The sequence below is a fragment of the Manis javanica genome, chromosome 13, assembly GCF_040802235.1.
Source record: "Manis javanica isolate MJ-LG chromosome 13, MJ_LKY, whole genome shotgun sequence".
NCBI lineage: Eukaryota > Metazoa > Chordata > Mammalia > Pholidota > Manidae > Manis > Manis javanica.
In genome coordinates this window covers 52,706,486-52,732,105 of record NC_133168.1, presented here as the reverse complement: position 1 = coordinate 52,732,105, position 25,620 = coordinate 52,706,486, and the positions used below count along the sequence as shown (strand labels likewise).

Sequence of the window (25,620 nt, the reverse complement as noted above, 5' to 3'; positions counted from 1 at the left end):
AAGAAAGGGAGTATTCTGATTGGCATGCATAATGTGGCGGGTGGGAGAAAGGGGAGGGCTGTGCAACACAGAGAAGACAAACAGTGATTCTACAACATTTTGCTATGCTGATGGACAGTGACTGTAATGGGGTTTGTGGGGGAGACTTGGTATAGGGGAGAGCCTAGTAAACATAATATTCTTCATGTAATTATAGATAAATGATAACAAAAAAAAGAGAAAGAAAAGGGGGATTACTCCTTGATAGGATAAAACTAACTGCAAATCAACGATTAATGCATGCTTTACATACCCTTAATTTTGATCTTTTAAAGGGTGTCAGATGATCAGCTATGGAAGTACATTTTTCTGGTAATATTCCTTTCCTTTAAAAAAAAACAGTTCCTGTGTGGTGATCTCCAATAGGTTCTTCACAATGGTATAAAGGTCATATCAAAGTGTGGGCAAAGGGTTTGTTTTTGTTTATACAGAGGATCAAAGCCTAATTTGGCTACACAGAAAACAAATTAAGATACAATATGAAGAAGAACTTCCAACATCAACATCCTCTGGAAGAGTCATTCCAGAAGATGAACATCAAAAAACTTCAACAAAGATCCTGGCGCTGTTGCAGTTGTAGCTGCATTCATCCCACCATTTCCTGGACTTGCCATTGGAATGATGAAGGAGATATGTAAGCTGGCCTGTGCATACAGTAAAACAACAAATTTGACTGGATCTATAGTCGGAATTCAACCAAGAATTAGGAGAAGTGCAAGTTCCAGTGCTCCAAAATCATGCAACTATAGACTCTCTACTGTTAAAAGAACACATGGGATGTGAACAGTTCCCAGGAATGTGTTGTTTTAATTTGTCTGATTTTTCTCAAACTATTCAAATTCGGTTAGACAATATCCATCATATCATAGATAAGTTTTCACAAATACCTAGGGTACCTAACTGGTTTTCCTGGTTTCACTGGATATGGCTGGTAATTGTAGGTCTGCTTTTGTTATGTAGCTGTATTTCTATTATGTTAATGTATGTGCGCAATTTAATTAGTAGTTTAAAACCTATACATGCTTATGTTACTCTACAAAAAGATATGTCAAAGAAATAATCAATTTTCCCATGTTTTCTTCTATCTGCTACTTCTATAGCTTTTCTTCTTCCTTCCTAATTACAACCCTTTAGAAGAATTAGTGCCTCATATTGAAAATTACTGAGTATCACAATTCTTCCAAGTGGTAAAGATACCTCAAGACAAATGCTGGGCATAGAAGCCACAGGGCATAAATCTGCAAAGAAGTAAAAAGATAACCTTTTCAAACAATATTGCTTCTCTCTCACTTACCAACTTTACATTTCCCTGTATGGCCCCGGAAGATGTCTGGTTAGCCAGAGACGGGTAAGAGTCCTCAAGGGAGGAACAACCTAAGACAGGCACAGTCGCAGGGGGGCCATCAGGTGAGAAATTGGGGATCAACAGAAGTGAGGCTTAGAACCTCACCCCCCTTGTTTTGAGAGAAATCTGTATCCGTGGATGTTTTGCTGTCCTTGTCTAGCTTGGATTAATACTTAGCCTATAGGCACAGACCTGATCATCTACATTTGCCCTCTTACAGCACTAAATTGTGTTTTCTACCTTTATCTTGCATCTACCTACCACTTCAGCATTTTATTAAAAATAATAATAATAATAATAATAAGGGAGAAATGTGCAACTCACATATAAATCAAGTATAAAAATCAAACAAATAATCATATCTGACTTGATTGTTTATAGTTCATGATAAGTGATCAAAACCGAAAGTTTCTGTGATATGACTGCCCTTGCACTGTTCACCATGTAGGAACTTATTCACTATGTAAGACCTTGTTCACCATGTAAGAACTTGTTTGTTATGCTTCAGAAGATTGGAGACTGTTGAGATATAGGCTTGGGGTTGATTAATGACTGTGCATTGAGTCCCCTATACAGAATTTTATTGTTGTTAACAACCATTTGATCAATAAATATGAGAGATGCCCTCTCAAAAAAAAAGTCACAAGATATTTACTAGTGTTATTCATGATAATAAAAACTAGAAACAGCTGCATCTTTGCAGTTGACTGATCAAACAAATTACAATCAATTTAATATGATATAATTTAATGATCAAAAGAGTAATCATAAAAACAACATGGATGGACAGTGACTGTGAATGGGTATGTGGGGGGGACTTGGTGGAGGGGGGAGCCTAGTAAACATAATGTCCTTCATGTAACTGTAGATTTAAAAATAAAAACATGGGAAAGTGAAAGTTACTGATTGTGTAAGTGAAAAAAATCAGAACACAAAATTTTAGTTACACTAACTCAAATGTACAATTAAGCATGTACCTAGGATACTGATTAAAAAGAAATGTAAAAAAAAATAAAAAATACTTGATAAAGAATTATATTTTTTGGTTTCACATACTTAGATTGTTCCTGGTAGGTAAAATTTTATTTTTCCACTATCATACAAGAACACAGAGTAAGTAAATAATCCTAAAATGGTTTTATAAGATCAGTACAGCAGTAAAGATGAATTCTCTAGATAGACTATTTCTCCAAGTGGCCTCTCTGGCTCTCTGGATTAAATTTCAAAGCCAGAGTAGTATCTTTAAAGGCAGACACTCATTCTCTTATTTACTAGTGCTATCTAGAGCACCTAGCTCAGTGCCTGGCAAACATCAGATGTTTACTAAATATCAATTGAATAAAGGACACAATTAATGGTGGGTGAAATCATATACAAGGCATTTGATGATGGGAATGAAAAAAATTAACAGCCAGATAATTTAATGTCTTAAAATTCTGTCTCAAATATGTGTCCATTTCAAGAAAAATTCTGTTTAGTCCTACATATCTCAGGTACTTAATTGTTTTCACTTTACTTTTCACATTGTACAAATACAGTGAGAACAGAAACTTTGGGGGAATATTACTTCCTAAACTAGAATATTATAAACTTTCAGAAAATTTGATATTGAGAATTAGTCCACCAGCTGTTTTCCTACTTGCTGACCTAATAATAAAATATGCCTGTAATCAAATTACTATTGATAGCAACTTAATCTAATGTTTACTTCTGCCATAAGTAAACCAGGTGACTTAGAACAACAGAGTTTTACTCTCTCGTAGTTCTGGTAGCAAAAAGTCCTAAATTAAGGTGTTGGCAGGTCCATGTTCCCTCAGAGGTTCTAGCAAAACATCTTTCTTTGTCTCTTCCTATTTTCTGGTGTTTGCCAACTATCTTCGGCATCCCTTGGCTTTTTAGATGTATCACTCCAATCTCTACCTCCATCATTTCGCAGTGTTTTCTCTGCCTCTCTCTTCATATGGCCTTCTTTGTGTGTGTGCATGTGTGTGTTCAAATTTCCCTATTTTCATAAGGACACCGGTTAGATTAGGACCCACCCTACTAGTTAGACCTCATCTTAACTTGATCATATTTGCAAAAGTCCTTTCCAAATAAGGTCATATTCACAGGTAAGGGAGTCAGACTTGAACATATTTTTTAGGGGACACAAGTCAACTCATGACACAAGCAGAGTTATCACATTGAAATGATTTTTAAGATGTGTTTAAAGTTAAAATGTGTTATTTCCAGAAAGGATACATGAGAATCAAATTAAGGATCTTGACCATTAGGAAAGAAGTGAGCATCTTCTAGAAGGACCAACATCTCAGGGCACTGGTGATAATGTAATTGAAATTAAAAATTAAGACTTCAGGGAATATGTTGAGCATAAAACAATTAAGTAAAAACTAGCCTTTTTTTTGTTAACCAGCAGTTCAGAATCTATTTAATGTTCCATTTTGAGAGCTACTTGCATCAATGTTCTATGTTATAACATATTACTTTGCTTTATGTTTCCTTAAAATCGAGATTAATTGTTACTTAGTTTAAATTTTTTTTACAACATGAATTTCTTTCTTTGCCAAACACTCCAAGGTACTAAAATATTATGAGCCCAGTGATTTTATATTACTGAATCAAGTAAAACTACCCAGGCTAATTTTAGACAGAGTATTATTTTACATCATAATTTTGCAGTGGTTCTTATGCTAAATCCTTTAACATTTAATTTTCACAAACTTATGAGAAGAAGACAAGAACACTCTTCAAATCAAGTAAGAGAAGTACTACCTCATAATAAAGATGTAAAATTAAGGAATAACAGGAACCTCCTGCTGCTTTCTGAGGCAATAATCTGGTTCTCAGCTCTATTTCAAGGCCATTCTCCCAAAAAGGTGATTTTAAAACAGGAATAATAGCAGACCCACCCACTCCAATTTAGATAATTCTCCTGCAGTTAGGTTTCCAATACACTGAAAATTGATCATACCCTTTTCCTTTAACTCTGCTCTAGAAGTGAGCTCAAAACTTGTGTCTTAGAAAGTTAGAATTTAAAAAATCAGCAATTCTTCTTTTTTAAATGTATAATGAAAGCCATGGAACAGGTTTCAAAACAATTCTTAGAAATGAAAAGAGGTACTGAGGCCCAGTCCAGGTGGTGGAGACAGCAAGGGAGCTAAGCCTTAGGGAAGATGCTGACAGACGTTTGGGAAGTTGGTGGAGATTGTGTGATACAGCCCTGATCCTCTGTCTTTCTAATCAAACCTTCAACAAAACTAGAGTGTCCAGGCATGTTTACTCTGGCTAACTAACCATGAACATGAAGGGGGTGGCTCTCTGTGCCACAGCTGGCATGGGATGAGGAGAGAGCAGCATGTGGGAATATTACACCTCTAGACTACGCATACAAATGGAACTGCCTCCCACTTGTTGCTATGCCGGACACCTGGGCTTTGCCATGGACTCCTTGCCCAGTCCTCCCCACGACTGATAAATTACCATGTCCTCCAGTAGCTCAGAGAGTTCATGCCAATCTCTCCATGTTTCTCTCCTCACAGCCATCATGGCAGTTCAAGCATTGCTGACATTTGCCAGGACTGGAGTGGCAGCCTCCTGAGGATCACCCTTCCTCGAGTCCTGCTTCCAGGACCCCATTTTTCACAGTGCACCCAGAGTGATAGTTTAAAATAAAGATTTGATTTCATACTCTTAGAACAATTCAGAGTTGTACTCTACCGTTAGAATAAACCCTGGTCCTCTGGAAGCTGCCGCAGTGCCTAGCAGAGCACCTCTCTGCCCAAACAACTCATGAAGGTAAGAGTTCGGTGTCTTTGCTCCTCAGGGCTACTATCTGTCCCAAGGGGAAGATGTGATAGAGACTCCAGATTCTTTCTCCCCCAGTCGGTGTTCCACTGGCCTTGCCCTCTACTGCCATCACAGTGCCTGCAGCCAAAGGCTGGGACTGCCCAGGGAGTCTCCTGTAAGGTGCATATACCCTAGAGAGCTGTGCTTGCCTCTTGCTGCAGCACGTAGACAAAAGGAGGGGGAGAGAGACTATACCCTCTGACCCACAACCCAAATGTCTAGTATATCCTTAGGGAAAGATGTAAAGATTGCAGGTTGCAAAAGCAGTATATACAGAGAAGACAAGTAGTGATTCTATAGCATCTTACTATGCTGATGGACAGTGACTGTAATGGGGTATGTGGGGGGCACTTGATAATGGGGGGAGTCTAGTAACCATAATGTTGTTCAAGTAATTGTACATTAAAGACATCAAAATTAAAAAATTTAGGAAAAAAAAGACTGCAGGTTGCCCAAACTTTTATTCTATCCCCTGCACAGACCTTGGAATGGGTAGAGAGATGAGTGGCTAATCCACCCTATTACCTCTGACACAGCCCCATTTTAACCTAAGTGGGGGCTCTGAAGAATCTATGTACATATGCAGAATTCCCTGGGCCACGGGAGGGTGTGCCTCCACTATACTCTATCATTCAGAACAGCTAATCTATTACATATCATGCACATCTATTATACTATCCATATTCTACAGATAACCCATTAGATTCCCCAGGTCTTTTCCAATTACACCAAATTACTTCTATCTAATGACTCATCACCACCCCTTGCTATTGCTTAGCATGGGGAACCAGGAAGGCATCAGGCTAGTCCTCCTTCAGTGAAAATATATCTAGGATATAAAAATTTGGGAGCTCTTTACAGCCCTGTGTGAAAAAGCTGGTCTGCTGGGGAGAGACAGAAAGAAGCTGACCCAGAAAGAAGAGTGAAAGTGAGGATGGCAAGAAAGTCCTGGCAGAGCTGAAGGACCTGGATCGTGTTACTCCTCAAGTCTCACTGTTTCTGTGCCTATCCTGCTGCTTGGTTGTTCAGTTTCCTTGGATTCCATGAGCTCATAATCTTCAACTAAATTCTCTCTTAATCTTCAATTAAATTCCCTCCTTCATGAAGCATATCACCCAACATAAAACTTCCATTATGCAGAAAGTCTAACACCTTATATTATTACCCCATTACTGAGATATTACAGTTGGGATCAAATTGACAAGGGCATTTCTTTCACATCCTGTGCACCACGTTACCTACATTGCCCTCCAAATTTCACTGATGGGTCTGTAAAGTTGTGTCAGGCACTGGCTGCTTCCAGTGGCACAGGCAGCATGCCAGAGAGGTAAGCCAACAGCGCAAAGAACACCTAGCTCCAGTCCTGTGGCCAACAGTTCAGAGGTGGAGATGGGCATTCTTTGACCATGCACATGACTCTTCCCTGCTTGCACAAAAGGAAAACAGCAAAGGTGTCCAAGTAACAGATCCAGGTGAACAGTAATGAGTACTTAGTCTGACTTCAGTCTCCTTAAATGGAGCCAAACTACAAACAAGATGCTGAGCTATTTTTGAACTCTTTATAAAGGCAAAGCATGGATTTTTCAAAATGGTCCATTTAGTACAAAATGTTTAATGAAGTGGGGTTAATGTCTCATGCTAAAATATTATAACAAGCTCAACTTCAAGATAATCAGTCAGGTCATTAGTGATAGGTACATTTGATAGCGATCATCTTCCTGGAATTATGACTACTTGGTTTTGGGCAAGTAGAGCCAACCAATGTTTTCTATTTTGTCTTTGCTAATTGTTGACGTCTCGCTAGTTATCCTTTGAATACAGACGTAGTTACAACTGGACAGTTGCAAGGAAACATCTGAAAGAATTCTGAGCATAAACAACTTTTGTTACTCTATCAATACTCAGGCATACTCTCCAGATGAACGTCCCTTCTCATGTGCTGACCCTGGTTCGCCTCCCAACCTATACTTCACAATTATTCTGCTGAGCTTTCCGTGTACACTATAATGGTTCCTCTAGCCCTTTCTTAACAGCAATCTGGTTTATTCTCAGCCATAAACTTCTCTTCCATACCTAGGAATCTTTTTGGGTGAAGAATATATTGACCACATGTATTACTTATCATACATCTGATGCTTTATGCCCCTCTTAAGGACAATTTGTTTCACTTTGGGAAAGTTTTAAAGTACATCTCCTAAGTTTAGTGTTTAATTCTTGAAATCTTAAAGGTCTAAAAGATAGTTTTGCTAGAGGGAATACAAATTTAGTGATTCCAAGTAGAGACTTGGAATAAAACAGCTCCATATGTGAGTCCTTACTTTACTATTGGGTAACTGTATGGCCTTGGGATAATGAATTAATACCTCTAAATATTATTCTCATCATCTGTAAAATAGGGACAATAATAACACCTACATTTTCTTTGTTAGGATTAAATTAAATCATATATTTCAAAAATATAAGTTATTTGATTACTAATGAAAAAATAGAAGAAAATCTGTTTTTTTATTTTGTTCTTCACATAATGAATTAAAACATTTTAACATTTTTCACTGTACAGTGGAGGGGTATCTATGCAATTTCTTGTGAAAATGTAATGATTTTTAACTATGCTCAACTAAGAGTATTATACTAATCAGTGACTTCCAGGAGCTGCCTTAACTATATCTGTTTAAATAGTAGCTTGAAAATCATCAGTCTGACAAATTCTCAGAACTCAAGTAAGTTTGTAAAAATGAACAATATCTTGATTAAGTCATTAGCATTCACCCCTTTCTAGTTTGCTATTCTACATAAATCAAAGTTGTGATTGGCTTCTTAGTGTTGAAAGGTTGATGCTTCCAATAACAGACTTGGGTACCTAAAAGAGAAGGAAATGCACTTTCAGAAAAAGCATGAAAGAGGAGTGACAGCGTTAATGGGATGCTATGAAGTTTTGAATGGGCAAAAGCAGAAGTAAATATTAGTAAATAAAGACAAACTGTTATTATTATGTTTTGACATCTTTAAAATACAAATACAGGATGACACGTGATATAATTGCAACAGCACATCTATTTCAGATTTCTGAAAGACAAAATGAACAGTAACTAGCATCTAGGGGAACCTGAAGGCTGCTGCAGTGATCTTGGTAAGAAGTAAAGTGAACATGGATGAATATGGTAGCTGAAAGAAGCCTATAAAAATGGTGGATCTGTGGGGTTACATGAAAAACCAACCAAAAGAACATAGAAAATATATGCCTATAACTCATAATGCAAATATGACTTTCAGATGTCACACCTTGATTCCTGAGAAACTGGTAATATGGAAAAGGTTGAGAGGAAAAGATATGTTTGGGAGTTTTATTTTTGTCATTGTCTTCGTTTATGGTGATGGACAGGAAACAAAAGCAAGAGGTGATGCATAAAGGAGGGAGTCTGAGAAGTCTGTTGCTTCTTTGAAGGAGGGCTAGAAAACTGAGCCCGCCATCTGACTCAGCAAGGAAACTTGTCATATGATGGAGCCTTTGGGAAAAGAATAAAAGAAAATAATTACTTGAGATAAATCAAAACCTCAGCCTTGCACAAATGTAAATTCTGGATGGTTACGGCATATGTGTTGTAGAAGCTTCAAGCCAAAATATTAAAATCAACACTGATGCAGAGGCCTAAATGCCTAGACCCCAGGGGCAGTAAATGCAAAATTGTTCCATGGGGCACAAAGGATTCTGACAGAAAAATCCATCAGAAATGATAAGCTACATAAGGAAACATAACAGTATAGACACAGAAGATGTAAAAACAGGGGAATTGGAACCCCAAAATTCAAGGTTTTAAGACGATATGAAAAATACCATATAATAAGTACGCTCAAAACAACTAAAGAGACAGAAGGAATAGAAACAAAATTAAAGGATCCACACATTATGAAAAATGATTACACAAATTTGGAAAAGGGCCATAAGAAGTGTTTTTAAAAATAAGAGCACTAAAATTTTACAAAAACAAGTGAATGAATTAAATGGCACATTAGATTCTGCTAAAGAAATATTTTGTGAAGTAGAAGATAAAATTCAGTTATTATCTATCCCTGTAAATGAAATCCATAACAAAAACTGTAACAACACAAATGTATCTTTTCCCCTCAAATTTCTGGTATCACCAATTTCTCAGGAATGAAGGTGTGACACATGAAAGTCATATTTTTTATTACTGGGGTTGGGGGCCCAATGTATTACCAAGCAAACACGAAAGAAATAAAATATGGGCATAAATATGCCTTACCTAAAGTCAAACCTAAAGTAAGTTGCTTAACTATAGTGAATATTAAAGACTAAATTTAAAATGGTGCTATTTGTCTTCAAATTTGGGACACTTGAGGAGAGTTTTATTCATCTAGATTTTCAATAGAGGCATTTAGGGAAGTTTGAATACCTTCTTTCATCTCAATAAGTTTGCCTGTAGTACCAAAGTATAAAGGCAATTCCATTAACTTTTAACTGCATTCAAAGTGTGGTCATATTTACAAAAAAGAGCCATTATAGCTTCTAGAAATCCAAAGAAATATTCAAATAAATTTGGTATTGTGGTTCAATTCCATGTTGTGCTTCCTGTTATATCTTTTGAACCTAAGGGCAAACTTAGAAACAGATAATGGAAAGAATATGAATAGAACCCATAGAGTTTGTTTGATTTCTTTGTCTTGGGATCATGAAGAGCATAGAAATAAGTGGGTTTTATTTCCAGACTAATGATATGAATCTGCAGATAAAATACTTGAAGCTCCTCCTTAGCTCCAGTAAATAGAATTATCTCCTTCTCCTCTTTCCTTCTGTCAATTCTTCTATACATTACCTTTAAAATCTACCTTTCAGAACTTCTACTCTGGTCTGTCCACCAGAGCCACAAAGCATAAACTGAACCCTGATTTCATGTATATGGCAGGCTATTAGGTATTAAGAGAGCGCTATCATTCATGTCACCTGTAAATCTTTATCCCTCAAGTGCCCTTAGTGAAGAAGAGCACATCATTAATTTTAAAAAGTCTTTGCTTCCCAACAGGGACATGAGAGAATTCAGTTAGCCACAAAAGCAAAATTGCATAGAAAATACATTAAAAGGAAGGTAGACATGAACTAGGTCATACTGCATTATTATTTTCAAGCCATTCAATCACAAATTGACATTAAATTAATATAGGTCAGCATTAATGTATACCAAATACTATATTTATACCCAAGACAAAAATGGAAAGTGAAACTAATTAGCTGAAATGGAAATCAATAACAATAAATGTTCAAAGTAGTAAGAATGCTCCTTTAAGAACGAGCCTAGGATTTTGTTCATTTGCTGGTTTAAGACTGAGTTATTCTTTAGGAGAATTAAAGACTTAAAAAACACTAATGTTCAAGCTACTGGAAGGTTTGGTTTGCCTGGACATGCCTGGGTTTGTTTGTGAAATTCATGGGTTCAGCTCCCAGGGCTCCAAGTTTTCGTGGGCCTGGGGAGTCTCCTGGGAAAGAACTCTTCCAAAGAAGAGCTGGTGAGCCATAAAGCCAGAGCCAAGTCTCATCCTAGGTCTCAGGGCTGCAAGAGAAGAACAAGAAAACAAACAAACGAACAAAAAATTGTTTACTACCCTCTCTGTTAGAAGAGGTCCAGGGCAGATGACATCCTGGGTCCTCTGGAGTCTCTGTGACAGGGTGCTGTGCTGGGGGAAGGTGCTGGATGCTAGCCTCATTTGAAGTTACTGTGGCACCAGCTGTTCAATCAAGGAGAAATGAGGTCTGACCCAGAAAAATACTTTTTCCTTTAAATATGACTCTTCAAGCTTGGAGGGAAAAAAAATAAAAAAGGTTGGGAAAATACTGGTCCAACTGGGAAGAAAGGATCACAATAAATAAGAATTAAGCCCATGCGACTTGAAACTCGTGAAGATGACAGAGGAGCGGTTGTCCCCTCTTGATTAAAACCAAATATAAGAGACTGCAGAGATGTGGATATGGTCCTTTCTATACTCTTGATGAGTGCTGTGGTTTTTCCTGGGTCCTACTCTAGTGAGGACTTGAGCCAAGTTCTTGTTCAAGACTTGAACAGACTATATTAGCTCCCAAAGAAGCTTCAGGTGGTTTTCTAGACATTGCTTTGGCCCACACCTGAAACAATCCCACTTATTTTTTAACGCCTTAATTTCTTTTTCATGATCATGAAAAATAATACATGTTTCTCTAAAGAAAATATCTGAGACACATAAATTCATTATTCAGTTCTAGCATCAAGACTGTATCTTACAAACATTGATTCTTAGGTAACATATAAATTAATGAGTGATTGAATGAACAAACAAATAAATGAGTAAATTAATAAGGGAAAACTCCCAAGGCACATGTCAGGAAATAGATCATTTTCATTTCATGAAGTTTCAGATTGAATCAGGAAAAACAGAATTGTAGATTTCCATGTCTGCCATGACTCAATGTACAGCTTTGGGAAAAACCTTGTAATTTCTCCATAGTTCAGTTTCTCACCCTATAAAAGGAATATATTGCTTGAAATTTAATTCCCTGACAGCAGTGAAAGTTTTGATTCAACATTTTTAAAATGTTTTTTAGCTTCTCTGATTAATAGGCAAAATACTGTGGTAGTTGTATAATACAGTTTCCAAAAATTATAAAGGTAACTGGTCAAGTCTGATGTAAAGTAATACTTTACTTGAGAAATAAATACCAGTCATATTTATTACTTCTCCATTCCATGGGCTGATTAATAAAAATTACTTTGAACAGAAAAGTATCAAATTAATATTCAAGCCAGTTGAAGTGTTATCATCCAGGCTTACCTATGTTTGGGGGAAGGGGAGTTGTTTTGTTTTTCCAGGCTGCTCCACATGTTTATATGGTAAAGTCAGGAATGTTGGGCATGGTTTTGAAGGCCTCTAGCGTATTCATTGGTTTCTGGCATTGTAATGCACTCTACTCTTATAACCATAAAAGTACTCATGAGTGCTTCTGGAAATATATAACAAATCCTTAATCAATTTAAGAGTGTTTTAACTGCATACATGAAATTTCTTGGGAGGAAAATGTTAGCTATTCTATACACACATAGTACTTAAGTTAGCAAGCGAGTTCCTTCTCAAAGGCACAAAGCAGTCTCCCCATAGTAATATAATTTTCAGTTTTATGTGGATAAGTCCTATTGAGTCCCTTAGAATAACAGGAAATTCAGCAGGAAAAAAAACCCCACAAAAGCTGATAGCCATATTTATCTAGTGCTGGAGGAATAAGTCAGCTATTTTTGAGTTGGATTACTCTTTTAAAGCAAAAGATAACTATGAGAGGTTAAATAGAATCTTTATTAACCAGAAACTGTAAGAACCAAATATTCTACCTATAATCTTCCAAATATAAGACTCTAACAATAAAGCCAACTGATAGTATACTTCATTTTAAACTTTATGTAACACCTTATTTTCAGGACTTGAGTGGCAATTTTCTGGATTTTGATACATTAATTTTCACAACAGATTACGCTTTTCAGATTTACAAATTAGTACACTGATAAGGCACAGTTGATATTTTGATATACAATAATACTTATCAACACACATTCAGATAGAGGAACTTCATCTATAATAATACAATGTCTAAACCTTTCACTTCTATGTTTAAAAGCTATAAAAATAAATAAGAGGTGCTTAGAACTATGCCTGGCACATGGTTGGCTCAATAGAACAATAATATCTACTTATTCATAAATTCTCGTCAACAATATCAGAGCCACTTCTCCTAATAATTCTCATAAATATTTTATGGTGCTAAGTGAAAACACATCGTGAATATGAAATACACTGATTTTTTCTTCTTAACAATTAGCTTAAGAACTATGAATATATGTAATAATTATTCATGTAACTGAGTCATAACAATTTTAGGTGAAGTGTTAACTATATGTAGTAGATTTGTTATATATATATATATATATATATATATATATATATGTAATTAATAGAACTATTAGTGAATTCTTCCACTTAGTATATGAATCTCACTGAATTTACTACTACAAACCTTCATATTAACTAAAGCACAAATAATTACAATGTTCAACTAAGCATAAAATTTTGCACTTGGCTTTTATGAAAAAGATGCAAGCATCATCAGAGATGCAAGGTGTTATGACCTTTTTGGAAAGTATTTTGGCAACATCTATGCACATACTCTTGCACCTATTCATCCTACATAAAGAATTTTATCTTCAGGAATTTTTGGCAAATATACAGAGAGATGTAAAAATCATCACTGTAGTGCTCTTTGTAATAGTAAGAACCTGCAAACAACTTAAATATACACTAAAAATCAGAGAGGTATATTATAGGATATCTAATACAAATATTAAATAGAAGTACCCAAGATTATAGGTACTGATGTACCAAAGTATTTAAGATACAGCAAAATCATAAGCAAGTTTTAAGACAACTGATGATCTATTTTGGCATAAAATGTAAAATAAAAATAAATTACATTCTCATACAGTTCCTACACTTACACATGTATAGGAAAAACACATCTGAAAGGAAGCAGCATTGAATGAAGTACAACTTACTCAGATTTGTGGAATGTGGATGAAATGAATAAAATGAGGAAGACCCACTTTTTACTCTAAGTACATCTGTATTTTTTAACTTTAAGTAAAGTATAACATACCTACAGAAACTATGCAAATCAGAAGTAGGAAGCTGATAAGTTTTTATAAAATAAATATCTCCATGTCCCCGGCAATCAGATGTGGATAAAGGGCATTATCAGCATTTCCCTTTTCGGCCACTCCCCTCAAAGGTAACTCCTACCATATCTGTTGTAATAAGTTATACAATGTACAGATTTACTTTTGTTTAAAAAAAGATTGATTTTTTTAAAAAAACCTTGCTTCAACAGCATGATCGTCCCCTTTTTTTCTGAACACTAAATATATTCAGCAGTTTAGTCAAAGAAATCAATTCAAAATATATGAGAATATCCAGTGTCCTTCCTGTGTGAACTCAGTTATTCCCTACAACAACTCCATGAGGTGAGCACTATTATTATACCTGGTTAACACACACTGGAACTATGATTTACAGCAATTCGGTAACTTCCCCAAGGTTATACTGCTGAGGAGTGGCAGCAGGGACTGGATTTACACAAAGACCATCTCATTTCAACATTTGCAACTCCTTGTCAGACACCAACAAAGAAAAATAAAGGCAGAAAGATGGGAGAACTGAGAGTACTAGGGTGTATCCAGCAGGAGTTTCTTTTCAGCTTCCTTTAGAATAAATCCCTCAGTGTCCCTAATCCAGCATCCATCAGCAAAATGGAGAATTAGGCTAAATTTCTCTTCTGATCTGATGCTCTGATAAATAATGTGAGCTACTAAAATGTAGAGCAAATATGGTTCATTATAATGTAGTACATCACTGCATTCAGAAATGACTCACACAAGGAAATAAAACCACAATTTCTGAAACTATTGGAAAGAATAATTTTAATTTAATGTTATTCTTGGACACAGGAGGCGTTTTTTTCCCTCTAAATAAGCAAATTGGTGGTTTTGAAGAGTCTTGCTCATCTTTTTTTGTGGAAAATGCCTAAAAACAAACCACTATAAACTAAACAAAAAATGTTCCTTCCTCAATTGTGCCTGAAAACAGACTTAATTTCTTTCACCAAAAGGCCACATATACTTTTAACATATACATCTGAGATTTTTGGTGCCCATATTTTGAAACATTGACATAAACAAATACAGAACATGCTCTTCTCAAATGAAATCCATAATTCTGAGGATTAAATAATCTTCAAAGTAACATGAAATGTATCTCCACAGAAAGCAACCAGGGGCCAGAATTGGTTTCTGGAGAAAACTGGAAGTAGAAAGACCATAAACCTCGACTAGAATCTATCTTTTTAATTCCAGTTTATTCAAAACACCAATTCATGGTGTACATGTCTTTTCTTCTGCAAGAAAAAATAAAACCTTAGTAACAAATGAAACTTCAAATAATAAAAAATAATCAATAAATTTGTTTCCATGACTGTAAGCAAAAGACAAGCAGTTTCCAAATGTAAACAGGATTCATTCTTTGTAGTTGCCTGGCTTTGGATGTATGTCCTTTGAATAGCCTGGAATAGTGCAGTTAGTGAATTTCCACCAATATGCCCAGGCACTGGGGCTACAGAGCAGGGGACAATCTGATCTCTCCCCTAGGTGAGTTCAGAATCTCTCTAGAAGAGAGGCTCACATATAATTAGCCCTAGCACAATGTGCTGTTATACTAATAGGCCAAATAAGTTACTATGGTATTACTGAGAGAAAAGAATAAATTCTGCCTGAGCCTTAGGGAAGGCTTCCCAGAAGAGGTGACATTTGAGCTAAGCCTTGAAAGATGAGTAGATTTTTTTGTCCACGTAGGCAGCAAAAGAGTAAGTAGCAAGTAGGTTAAGGGAGTTGGGCTGGCAGAGAACAAGGATGGTGAGAATATTCCGGGGTGAGAAGAGGAAGTGCCTAATTGTATTTATGCCAGAAAGCACTCATAAAAATAAGCAACACTTACATTAGGATCCACTGTACAAAGAATCAACCTGAGAAAGTAGATATGTAACCACTTCTCTGGGGAGGTGCTGGTCCTGATTTATGAGCCCAAGAAGTGTTCGTTTGGAAAAACAAAACCTCTGGCTTGCTGGCTATTCTCCAATGACTAAAGGGCTACCAGGCTTCCTGCTCAATGTCAGGCATAAAGAGCCTGGATAGACTTGAGGTTTGCTATGCCTTCTTTGGACTTCCTGTCAACACATGGAGTAGAACTCTCCTCCACTGTCTGAAAACTCCTGATTTAAACCCATGACTCATCCACCTCTCCACTCCTCCTGAATGGCCCCCACCTGTCATTGGGTTGCCCAGTACCCACTTCATCTCTCTGCTAACAAGAAGCTGTGTGGGGGTCTTTCTCATCTTAGAAAACAGACTCTTTGGTCACATTCAGTATACTGTCTTTATAGTCACTTTTTCCTCTTAAGAGCACATTTCAAAAATAAAGCATAAATCAAAGGAGAGGCAAGAGAGTGACAGACAGAAAGTGAATTTGTTTTTCAAGTATCTCCTGCCTGCTTGAGCATCAGTTAGTAAATGATGTGAAATCCCTAGGTCAGTCGACTACTTTTAAGTAACATGATTACCTGCCAAATACAATCAAAATAAAACCACTAAATTAGACAATACATATATGTGGAATTTCAAGTATCTTTGCTATTACTAGTGATATCAAAAGAAATTCTCTATGGTTTAGACCTCATGAGTATTGGTAGTATAAATCATATATTTATAATGTTACTCATTTAATTTCTTCCTTCAAAATAATTTTCACATTCAACCCCCACAGAGCTCATGTAGGCAAAGTTATCCTCTCACTTTAATATAGTATGTCTCCATTTTGTTCCTTTCAGGTATTTTTGAAACACCTATCATAACTGGGCAGAAGCCAGACTACAGTTGCATTTACTTAGTTAACTGCATATCAGTTCATAAAGAAAATGTATGTCAATAATAAATCTACAGAATTAGAACAGTCTGGATTTGGTAATTCATCAAATAAGTTTTTAGATGCAATATTTTCATTTTTACTTTATTCATACTGTGCAAATGTTAATAAGCTCAAGCTCCTGAAATTGTGATGCAAACTGAAAGCTAAAACATAACTTCATTTGAAAATTTATCATTACAAAGGAACAAATGATTTCACTGATAAGTATTTTACTCTTAGTCAATTATGATTATAAGTAAGTTGACTAAATAAAGTAAAATTTTCTTATTACTGAATATTTCTATGGAAAAATATAAGTCATTATCATTATTAAAAATGAATCAGAAATATCTACTAACAAGTTACAGTAAAAATAATAGAAAGAAAACATATATAGATGATTTAAATAAATACTACTTCCTGCATTCTTTCCTAGGTATTATGTTTCCCCAGTCATATATTATTCCCAGAAAAGGAAAATCTGCTGTAAATAGTCATTCGGTGTAAAGCTTACCTGTAAATCCCCTCTATGTAAAGTTTATCTATCAACACAGACCAGTAAGAGTTGTCTGATTTTGTGTTTAAACTTAGGAGGAAGGTATGAACATTCTCTACACTTGACTGAAAATAGAACAATCCTCTCATGCAGATGCCTGGGAATCTTCTGACTATATCAAGTGATGGTAAGATCTACATTGGTTATGGGTTCTGAACTGGGGGTTATTTTCCTTTCAGAGGACATCTGGCAATGTCTGGAGACACTGTCATTACTCAGGGGATGGTGCGTTAGCTTTCACTCTTAACAGGTAGAGACTACGAATGTTACTAAACACTACAAAGCACAACACAGCCATACACCAACCCCCAACAAAGAATTATCTAGCCCAAATGTCGGTTATAAAAGCTTGAGAAGCCCTAGTCTGAGTATATTGAAAGATTCAGGCACAGCATCAATGTTAGTGTCCTGTCTTTTATAGAGATACATCTGGCAGAAGCTTCAAATTAGCGCTAAGAATAGGACGTTAATAATTAACATTTTAACTTCCCTCCCTCCTGCAGCCCCATTCTGCCATAAGGTCATTATATCTAAATTGAAGGACCAAGTGATAAATTCTAGAAATAAAGGTGTTTATAAGTTCCTACTGTCTCTGCAAAGATCAGAATCACAGAAATATTTAAAGTTATCTTTTAAAAAGTTTACAGAGTTCATCAAGCCCACTGTGAACTGAAAATTATACAAATTCTTATTATTGGTACCTTTAGGCTGGGAAAAAAAACTGAGAGAACTTAAATATTGGCTATAAAGTAAGGGTACCATTATAGCATGTGCTTATAATTGTTTAGGGTAATTAAGGAAGTGAAGAACCACACAGATCAAAGCCTTATAAAATCTAGATTACTGAGTGTGGAAGTATCTGTTAAAAGAAATGCTGTGCAACATAAATGGACAAAGCTGAGTTTCAAGCACCTCTGATGTTCTCTTCAGGCTGCAAACACAGCCTCAGATTTACCAAGATCACCCCAAAGTATCAAATTTGTTCTTGGACCACAGGGGACTCAACTTATGGTCCCCAGTCTATGACCCCAAGAAGGACTTACAACTCTAAGAAGCTCTATAACATTCTGGGTAATGTAATGAAGGGTATACACAATCGTAATCACAATAGCTAATACTTGTATCAGATACTATTTTAAATACTTCATATAGTTAATAATTGAATTCTCGTAAGTACCCCATGAAGTATGTTCTGTTAAAGGTGAAAAAAAACTGAAGCAAAACCAGTTGAAGTAAGGTGCTCATCACTGTAGTCTTTAATGTCAGACCTGGGGTTTAAACCCAAGCAGCTTGGCTCCATCTTCTTTGTACTTAACCATTATGCTAGAAGAAGAATTGGGTCCCTGAGACCTCAAGTGCTATAAAACACCCATATCCCCAGAGGTCTTTAGGATCCTTGTATTATCCACTAGATCACTGACTTCTCCGTGGTCATATATGGCCCTGGATTCATAGCTGCAATTCTACTGGGTTAACACCAAAAATCCCTGAGGCTGTTCTTAAGGCTGTCCAGCCTTGTATTGGTCACAGCTGTTCCCCCTGTTCCCAGCCTCAGAGCAGAGCATACCCAGTGCTACCACCACTCCTCCCCATTTCCTATACGTATTGTCTCAACAGTTGACTGACCACTACTTACCAGGTCATAGTGATGACAAATATTGGTAACCACTTTAGTAAATTCTCAGTCTAGTGCAGGATTTAAACTCCTGTAATCTATTACATTTCAATATGGCAAATGCTAGGCTAAAGGTAGAAACTGGGTGCTTTGGCAGTAAGGAGGGAAAAACACATCCCACTCAACCTCTGGAGATTAGAGGAACTTACAGGAGGAAGTAACATTTCATTTCTTCAGTCTTGAAAAGAAGTAGGAAAGAAATTTCAGAGGAGAGATGCCTTCTAGATAGAAAGAACCACATGCACAAAGAAACGAAGTGCAATTGGCCAGGGTGTATTTGAGAAGTGCTATTGTCCACTGGGGAAGAGATTTCCTGGGTGGGTGGTGAGAGAAGACAATGGCAGCCTGAGCACAGATCTCAGTGTGAGGGGTCCTGTACTCCCTGCTAGGGACTGTGGAATTTGTCCTGTAGGCAACAGGAATTTTTTTTTTAAAGAATTTTAACTCAAGGAGGGACCTGAGAAGAATCGTGAACAAATGCACTTGAACGTCCTAGGGATAGGTAGGGAACATTCTTGGAGCCAGCATGGTCCAGAATGGTCCTCCAGGAGAGGCACTAAAGAGATCATAACTATACTTTCTATGACAAAGACAGTATGACTAAGTGAGTATAGGACAAGTGTCCACCTAAAGCTAATGTGATAATCTGAGGATTAAACCTGTGACCTTGGTTACTATGGTTGACTCACTTATGCTAACCATTCCTTGTGATTGGCATATGCCAAGAAAAAGTCAAACTTATTTTAATAGACTAAAAGTCCTCAAGTCTTCAAAATTATATAGATTATAAAACACTTATTCATCTCTAGTTTTTGCATGTCTTTAGCAACAGTGATAAGGAAAAAACATTTCAAAAGCATGTACATGTACTCAGAACTTTGCTAAATATTTTCAAGAATAAGTCTTTAAAAACTTAAGTCAGCAATTAAGGAGGCAAAACAGATCTAAATTAAAAATCTTCGGCCAACTAAGCAAAATAAAACAGTAGCATCATTTTAACACCTCAAAGTTCATGTAAAATTGCTGTTCTTGACAAAGAATAGAACTTACTGAGGTTTGTGTTCTTAAGTCACCTACTAGAAGCAAAGTTTGAGATTACAGAAAACCTGCAAAAGGAAATTTGAACAGAACTCACCCACTTAGTGATTAAATTTGGCTAGAATTACTTGAGTCATAATCATACATGACTATACATTTGCACTAAAATGTAAAATTTTGAGTGAGAAGGATTAGCTAATTCAAGAATATGTTGACTCTCCCAAGTCATCATCACTTTCAACAAACTGGACCATTAAGTTAGAAACATTCAATCTCTTACGCAGAACAGCCAGATCTTTTCAAAATCTTTAACTTTAGGGAGTGTAAAGTCAGAGGTGCAATGTAATGACTATATCACTCTGCAGGGTGTATGCAAAAGTATGTAACTTGTGCATATGACCTATGGGGAATAAGGACTGCCAGTAGGTGATACACCTACTTGATTTATGACACAATTTCAAATTTAATGCTATTAATTTATGACACAACTTCAAATTTAATGCTATTGCTTTTGTGAGTAGAATTTAAACTTAATGGCATAGGAATATCAATTTGTTATGACTTAATTGTATCCTTCCACAAAAAATGTCCCTTTCATTTTAAAAAGAAAAGAGAGAATAACAGAAACAATCATATTTACATGCAAATCTATGGTCACCTCAATTTATGCCACTGCTGATGTTTCTTCATAAAGTCTTTAAAGGAAAAAAGATGCTCTAATAAAACAAACTGGTGCATGTACAAATTCTGTGTGCCTCATTCAAACCTGTAGCTCTATGTGGGAAACATTTTGACTATTTTTATTGTCTCAATACTAAACCGAAATAAAGTCCCCTATTGGTTATAAAAGCATTCAAGTTATACTAAGGTGAAAAGACTTACCTCCTGCCAATGTATTACAAGGCAGATACCTTGTGGTATTTGAGAGAAGCTTGCTTGTTGGTCTGTTTTGTGTTTCAGTGGATGACACACTAACATACTACCACAGGTATAGTGAATTGACCTCTTTTGTCAGAAGGCTCAATCAGTTCTGCAGTGATTCTCACACACACTCGAGACCCTTACAGAGACTTCAGGAAGTGGCAGTGTTTGGAGGGCAGTACTGGTAAGTGATTGACAGGCCACTCATGTCCTTCCTCCCGCAGAATGGTGAGGAGTTCTCTAGTGGGCACAGTGTCAATTTTCACTTGAATAAAGGGGTTTGTGGCTAAACATATAAATTACTAAATAATGAAAACCACTATTTCAGTGAAAAAAATAGATGAGCATTATGAAACAGATTAACAGCAAAACAAAAGTATATACCTAGAGAAAGCATTAAAAATGCAAAGTCTGATGTCCATCTATACTGAAAGTATTTCCAAACATGGGTGATCCCATTATAATTTAAACTTTGCTCCCGAAATTCATTTGCAGTCCTAATATAGTTGGTTAAACATAAAAATGCAGATTTGAGATTCATAACCAACATTCAGGTTTAAAACAACAGCAAAATAAAACGACTTTAAAATTGATAATCAAGGGATAAAGGCTTGAAAAACAAAGGAAAATTTTACATTTAAGTTAAATATTAAGAGCTGATCATAAGTTTTTGATGTTTGGGAGTATTCTAGAGTAAGTTTCTCCAGATTTAGTCATTTGCCACCAACCTTCATGGTTTTTGGCTATTTTAGCCAAGTACTTGTTCACTGTTACTTAATATGTTTTTTAAATAGGCGATTTAAATTTTTTTTTACTTTAATACTTTGTTGGTCTCTTCTTAAACAATATTATCCATGAAATTATGGGTTTATAAAATTTAACATATTTTTATAACATCCTTAGAAATGAATACGTAACTAAAATAAATGTTTGGGTGTGCCTAAAATGACCTCCGATATGACTGGTGGGAGTGAAATGTTTAAGGATAAGGGATCGAGGTCAGACTACAGAGTGGGGATCCTGGCTCTACTCCACTGCATGACTGGGTCTCAGTTTCCTCAGCTGTAAGGTGAGAATAATAAAAGTACCTAATTTATGGCACAGTTGATAAGATAAAACTAGTTAATCCATATTATTTGCATAAAGTAAATTCTCAATAAATGTCAGCTATAATGTTGTGATTATGATTTGATTAATGATAATGATAACTTAGGAATGTTACAACTGTACAAAAACTAAACCACCATTTTTATTTTAAAATACACTTTAAGATATGAAACTATTTAAGAAAACATACATTAGATATGCAATGTCAGGATGGCTAGTCAATATTGGTTTAACGCAACTTCACTTTGAAAGTATTCAACTACGATCACGGCTATCAGTTTGCCTAAAATCTTCCATCTTAAAAGGAAATCTACCTGTAAAAAAATAATATAAAAAAAATGCCAGCATGATAGTATAGGTCTTTCTTCCATGGTCCTAAAGAACTTGAAAATAAATTTACTTAGTGTAGATAAATAAAAGCTCTAAAAGTACGAATGTGTTGTATTAAAATGTTTCAATATGAAGGGGAAAAGTAAGAATTCCAGACATTTTAATATGGTGTTATTCTTCATCAGCCACGCACTGAAATCTCAGGGTGAGAAAAGGGCCAGACCAATGCTGAAAGGTTTCAAGTATCAAACTACACTGTTATGTCAGTGCCCTATGATCAATTAGCACCTTTCAATGACAGAAAAGGTTACAATGAGACTCAGAGGTGCGCTTTCTAAAACCGTTTTAAACCACTATATAAATGTGGTTTTGATAACTCAAAATGGTTTCTATTTTTAAATTAATCCATTTCATCTTTTTCTGGAAGAGGGGGGAAGTTAAAGGAGTAAGGGTACTGGTATTCATTTTCAGTACCACTCTACTGATAGAAACATGGATAGGGACATGGTAAGAACCACAAACTTCAAGAATAAAATGGTGCATCATCGAGGTGTAGACGAATGTGCAGTGCCACAAGCAATATTAGGGGACAGTAATGTTTACAAAGTCTTCAAAGCTCTTAAAAGCAATCAAAGTTGCTTTTGCTGCTTTTGAATATGTGATTCTTATTTATTTTCTTCCACTCAAGTTCAAACTAAATTGACTTCAAGTTTGGCTCTATGTACAACTTAATGAATATTCGGCTTCCCCCACATTAAAACGCATCTAACTGCAAAATGCAGTAGTACACACACTGCAGTTAAATACACTATTGCATCCTATCTATCTCTAAAACAAATGACTGAAAATCATGTCACTCTATAGTTTACGGAGAAAAATTCATGAGAGAAGCAGGTACACTGTAACACCATTCCATTGCTCCCAGTGTTGATTTTATTCACTTAGTAACCAATGTAATAAGATCTCCCAATTGTATTTCTGAATACAATTAGTTTAAGATATGCTACAGGTAGACACATTTTAAGAGTTTAGAATATGTAAGAGTAATATCCATTTGAAAAAGAAATTGTCCTGATTATATTCTCACTGAAAAAATAACAAGGTGTCTGCTTCGTTCAGCTCTTCAATGAGAGGATTCAAAACCTCTTCCACTTTTGATAACATGCTGTTCTGTTTGCTTCTTAAATGAGTGACCTGAAATATTTACAACCAGACAGTACCTAATTTTAGGTTTTAAGTGCTTTAACAGCTCCATGAAATATGATCAGCAGCTGCAATACAGAACTATGGTGAATAAACTCCTTATAAAGGGGGGCCTGTTTTTACTGAATGTTCAGTGTTCCTACATTTACCTAGTAGGAAAAAAAAAAAACAAGAATGACAAAACCTAATAAATACTTGGACTCTTAAATTACTTAACACTTCACTAAGTCTCACAAAGGATTATCTCCCCTCTTCTTAAATTCTATATAAAAAAGTATGAGGTTCCACTGGGTGAAGTAAGTTTAATATTATTTGAAAATTAGAGTATGAACTTTCCAACATCCTAACTATTTGTAACAATAGTTAGGGTTTTTCTACCATTCTATTTTTCTAAAAATTATGGAAAATTTAATTCCAGAGCATACATCTTTTAAAAAATGAAATATCAAGCCACATAAATATATTTTTAGACACAGCCATCAGTCATTTAGAGCTTGCAACAGAGACTGAGAGCAGGAAGCTAGACACTCTATTTCCCATGGCTATGTAAAATTTATTTACACCCCAAATGACAACATAAATAAAAAGAAAGCTCTTAGAAATGGAGAACTTTTTTCTTTTTTTCCAACTCAAAGAGATTTTTTAAAAGAAAAAATAAATTACAGCAAAATGACAAACTACTCAACTGCCAGTCTCCCCTCAAAAAAAGAAACTTTCATGCAATGACAATTTTTTCCAACTAGCTTGTAAAAACCCTCTACAATGCAGCATCTGTATTTCTTAATAAAAATAATGATGGTCTTTGAACCAATTTCTTTTTATACAAATCTTAGTGTTTTTTTAATTTTTAAACTTAACCATATTATTTAAAGTAAACATAAGCTATGAATATGTATATATACATAAAGCTTTTCACTTTGTAAAGGAGAATTAAGTTTCTTATATCCAATAAAACAGTAATAAAAAGAGCATAATAAAGTAAATCGTTTAATTTAAATTATAATTGTCAAGGAACCTCTAATTATGATGGTCTTAAAATGTTGAAGCATACTATTTTCAGGTAATTGACAAAGGAAAACATGCTTGTGAAAACCACATTCATTTTAGACCTCCAGTTATTCTGAAAGACAAGGATATTTCCCTAATAATAAGAAAAAAGGGACAGTTTCCAGATAATCTAATTATATTGCTTTCAGATTTGTAACTGTAAAAGGTTTTAACTTTCTTGAACAGTCATTTCTAAAAATTGGTTTAACTCTGAAAGGCTTACAAGGTTTAATCAAGTGGAACAAACTATTTTTATGATTCATAATAACAATAAAAATGGATGTGTTGTATCTGCATTTGGTATTGATGCCATAAAAATCAGATTCTGGCATTCCTGCTCCATATAAAACATTTGTCTCTTGTTACTAACTGCATCTTATTTTTTTGTGATAACGTTATTTAAAAAAAAAATACAAAATACCCTTGAATACAGTCTCCTAAAACGCTCCATACCACGTATCAAATATTTTATTTTAGGATTCTCTCCCCGCCCCCTTGCCTAATTTGTGGTTCTTCAGCTCTAAGCTGGCCAGAAATATTGGGGGTAAAAAAGAGGCAATGTTTCTGTTTAAAACTAAATTCTACCCGGGAAAGATTATCAAGTACAATCCTTCTCCGGATAAGATTTTAAAAATAAAAATAAAAACAACCAACAACAAAAAAAAAAACCCATCTTCAACCTTCAATACTGTCAATCACCTACGTGTAAATGAAATTTCAGAAGCTGTAGGAGAGTCTGCGGTTGTTAAAGGCTCCCGCCTAAGTCCCGCAGGAGCCCGCACTGAAGCTGACAAACGCCGGAGCGTGCAAAGAGTGGCCACCGGTGAGAAGAGAAACAAAATGCCATATTCAGAAGATATGCTGCGTTCCATCAATTACATTGATCCCAGGGTGCCAAGCCAAAAGGGGTAAGGGAGAAAGAAAACTGTTAAGTATGAGCTCTTAATGTGAAACCTAACCTGTTGGTTCTCT

General features: G+C 35.6%; 1 protein-coding gene across 13 annotated transcripts in view; it reads right to left on the bottom strand.

Moving 5' to 3' along the window:
- Window positions 1-25,620, bottom strand: part of EYA4 (EYA transcriptional coactivator and phosphatase 4) — a 296,169-nt gene that overhangs the window by 232,195 nt on the left and 38,354 nt on the right. The gene's annotated exons all lie outside the window — the stretch shown is intronic.